The 4,151-nt window shown below is 51.6% G+C and overlaps 1 non-coding gene across 1 annotated transcript; it reads left to right on the forward strand.

The window, feature by feature from the left end:
* Window positions 1-471: 471 nt before the first annotated feature.
* TRNAA-UGC lies at window positions 472-543 on the forward strand. The gene has a single exon. It is a non-coding gene; the product is annotated as a tRNA-Ala (tRNA).
* The last annotated feature ends 3,608 nt before the right edge of the window (window positions 544-4,151 follow it).

The following is a 4,151-nucleotide window of genomic DNA, read 5'->3' on the forward strand; positions in this document are numbered from 1 at the left end:
TGCTGCAAAGTGACCCTAAGAACCAGCAATCTCCAGGACAGCAGGTTTGCCCTCAGAGCAGGGAATGTGTCCCCCATGCTGCTTTTAGGCCACTGGATGCTCTGGAAACAAGAGGGCTCTGAGTGTAACCCAGGAGTCAGCAACCTTTCAGAAGTGCTGTGCCGAGTCTTCATTTATTCACTGTAATTCAAGGTTCCGCATGCCAGTAATAAATTTTAATGTTTTTTAGAAGGTCTCTTTCTATAAGTCTATAATATATAACCAACTATTGTTGTATGTAAAGTAAATAAGGTTTTTTAAAATGTTTAAGAAGCTTAATTTAAAATTAAATTAAAATGCAGAGCCCCCAAGACTGGTGGCCAGGACCTGGGCATTGTGAGTGCCACTGAAAATCAGCTTGTGTGCCACCTTCGGCGCACGTGCCATAGGTTGCCTACCCATGGTGTAACCCACAGCAAGCAAAGACTATCTGGGGATGTAGCTCAGTGGTAGAGTACATGCTTTGCATGTATGAGGTCCTGGGTTCAATCCCCAGTGTCTCCAGGTTGATTTTTTCACCCTGCTGCTTTGCTCATGCCCAGAGGGGATGTGGCCCAGCAATCTCCCTGCAGGAGTTTCAATCCTGCTCAGTGAGGGGCAAGTGCCAATTGCATGGAAGGTCAGGGGGGGTTTCCTGCTCCTAAGTCACCTCAGTACATGTAAGATTCCCACCCGCTGTGCTGCTTGGGACAAGGGTAGATGAGAAGGGCGAATCCTCCAGCACTGGAGGAAAAGGTCCCATCTGCACAGACTGAGAGGCCAGGAAACAGAGGGGCAGTCAGTGCTCAGAGAGGAGAGAGGTCAGTGATGTACACCCAGCAGGGGACACTGTCTTTTTGAGGCGAGTGCAGCTTGCTTGGGATGGTGCTGACGATGGACAGAAAAAAGGCTGGAGTCAGTGACTGATTAGACCACAGAAGGGGAAGGGGAATGGCAGCCCCACAGAAGGTCCTGGGTGCTCAGATGCCCCAGGTATTGCACCCTGGCCTGTCACAGAGAGAGAAAAGACCCAGCGGGACCCAGCCCCCTACAGTGATCCCATGGACAAGAACCTGGCTGGGAGTGGGGTGAAAGCTCCCTGTGGGCAAAGGGGAGCTGAAATCCCTCAGTGTCCTGGAGTTTAAGCAATGGAAGCTTCAAACCCTGCACGGGTGTGGGCTGAGGTGCATCAGCAGAAGGTTGGGCTGGACGGGGCGGCAGGTTTGTATAATTTTTGGTGGGGCCCAGAATGGGACCAAGTCCTGCCCCACCCCCACCCCCACACAGGGCCAGCTTTAGGCCGATTCTCCTGATTCCCCTGAATCGGGCCCCACCCCTAAGAGGGCCCCATGCCCAAGCCCTGGTACTGCGTACTGGCAAGAGCTGGTGCGCTGTACCAGGGTGGCCCGGCTTCCCCAGGGGGCAATTTAAAGGGCCTGGGGCTCCCAGCAGGGGCTGGGATAGGGCTGGGGTAGGGCTGCGGGGCACTGGGGGCTATTTAAAAAGTCCAGGGTTCCCATTGCTTCTACCGCCCCGGCCCTTTAAATAGCCCCCAGAGCCCTGCAGCTTCCCCAGGGCTCCCTCAGCTATTTACAGGGCCAGGGCAGTGGAAGCAGGGGAGCCCTGGGCCATTTAAATAGCTCCCAAGCCCCGGGCTGCTGCTGCTACCCCGGTACTGACGGAGGGAGGAGGGGGCACTTACCGTACAGGGTGGGCTGTACCCCCTGTACCTGCACCCCCTGCCCTGCCTCCAGCCCCTCACCCCCTGCCCTGCCTGCACCAGCCCCTGCCTCCAGCCAGCCCCACACCCCCTGCCCACAGCCAGCCCCTGCTGCACACCCTGCCTGCACCAGCCCCACACCCCCAGCAGCCAGCCCTGCACCCTGTCTCCAGCCAACCCCTGTCATACCCCCTGCGGCCCTGCCTGAAGCCAGCCAACTCCCCACACCCCCCTGCCCACACCAGCCCTACACCACCGGCCCTGCACCTCCTGCCCTGCCTGCAGCCAGCCCCGCACCTCCTGCCCTGTCTCCAGCCAACCCCTGCTGCACCCCCCTGCCTGAAGCCAGCCAGTCCCGCACACCCCGTCTCCAGCCAGCCCCGCACCCCTTGCCCTGCCTGCCGCCAGACCCTACCTCCTGTCAGCCCCTGCCCTGCCTCCAGACAGCCCCATGTCCACTGGTGCCTGCAGTTCCCAGGGCAGTAACCCTGCACACCTGCTTCAATGAGGGGGGCAGGGAGCAGCTGGAACCCACACATGTGCACACCGTAGGGTGACCAGACAGCAAGTGTGAAAAATCAGGACAGGGGGTGGGGGTTATTAGGATCCTATATAAGAAAAAGTCCCAAAAATTGGGACTGTCCCTATAAAATCAGGACATCTGGTCACACTAGCACAGCCCCAGGGAGTGGCAGGGACCCACACATGTAAAACAGAATTCGTTTCTAGTTCAGGCCCATCTTTTTAAAAAAGAACTTTAGGTAGGGTTAACATACACCTGTATTTTCCTGGACATGTCAGGCTTTTTGGTTCTTAAATCACTGTCTGGGAGGAATTTTTAAAATTTAAAAATTTAAAAATTCCTCCTGGGAAAATACGGACGCATGATAACGCTATTGGTACAAAAAATACATACTGTGGCACATTCCTTAAATCAGAACTTTTTATAGGGAACCGGTTCCTAAGGAATGAAAGTCTTTTTTATATATACATATATATATATCCATATAAATTTTTAGTTATCCCTGCCGGGGCCCGGCTGAAAATGACTGCCCAGAGTTCGAGAACTGTCCCTGTTCTCATTGGACAGATGGGGAGAAGCCTGAAGTACAAAGAAGGGACGTGACCTTCCCAAGGGCCTACACAGCAAGGTGGTGGCAGAGCCAGAAAGAGAAGCCAACAGTCCTGACTCCTGTTCTAATGGACCAAAAAAACCCAGAAAAAGGGCTAGAGCCCAGGAATCGAGATGGTGGGGAAATTTCATTGAAACCATTTCTGTCAGAAAATCCCCTTCAGACTAAACCAGTTTGTTTCTCGAAATCAAAACGAGTGGGATGAAAGTTCTTTGCACAAATATTTTGTTGCAAAACAAAAGCATCTCCTGTTTGTCACAGTGTGTTAAATTGTCTCATCGCACACAAAGAGGAGACACTTAGATCTCAAACATTAGATAAGATGCTTCAGTCTGAGCTAAGTAATTGCTGCTCTTAACAATTTCAAAATAAAAAAATACAAATCAAATAGACTATTTCAGCTATTCTATTATGTCATAATCTGCTCTGAGTAAATGTGATAGGACACCGCATATTACACACTACTCCTAGTGACACTCGCCAATGGATCCCCACCCACCATGAGGTAGGTAGGAGCGGATCATTATTATCCCTACATGAAAGAGGGAGAAGCTAAGGCTGAGAAAGGAGAATTGACTTGTCTTAGGTCACACAGCCAGTCACTGGCAGATTTGGGAATAGGACCCAAGAGCCCTGATTTTTAAACTAACCATCGGATCTTGAATTTCAGACACTGAATGACCTGAATAAAGTGCTCTCAGATGAGCTCCAGACCAACAACAGTGCACAATAAATATTCAGCAAGTATTTGAGGAGAATTGCATTGTTAGAGAGAATCATGAACTGCTCAGAGACCATTAATGCAGAGAAGCAGCAAAATTCATCAAACATAGAACTGGTTATGACTTATTTACTTGGTCTTAAAAGAGAACAACAAGGACCTGAGTCTCCTCCCTGTCAATAACCCCCTGCTCAGCCAATCAGGGTAGAGACTGAGGACGGCAGGCTGAGGGCTCTCGCCCAAAGGATGGCCCAGGTCACCGGTGGGGATCACTGCCTGAGCACTATTTCAGCCCAACATTTTTCGGTGGACATCCCACAGTGGGAGCTGCAGAGCACTCACCTGGGACACATACGCACACCCCTCCTGGTGTTGGGAGGGGAACAGGAGAAAGGACAAAAGAAGCAAGAGACAAAGAGAAAGGAGGGAGAGACGGATGGAGGAAAAGGTGAAACCAAAAGGACAAACCCTAATGACCCCAGTGATTCTAAGGGACAAAATCCCAGGTGCGCAATAAAATTCTGCCTCCTTAAGCTCATGTTTTCCATGCCTAGAATTC

Source organism: Mauremys mutica, unplaced genomic scaffold (assembly GCF_020497125.1).
Source record: "Mauremys mutica isolate MM-2020 ecotype Southern unplaced genomic scaffold, ASM2049712v1 001412F_np12_subseq_1:4151_obj, whole genome shotgun sequence".
NCBI classification, from domain to species: domain Eukaryota; kingdom Metazoa; phylum Chordata; order Testudines; family Geoemydidae; genus Mauremys; species Mauremys mutica.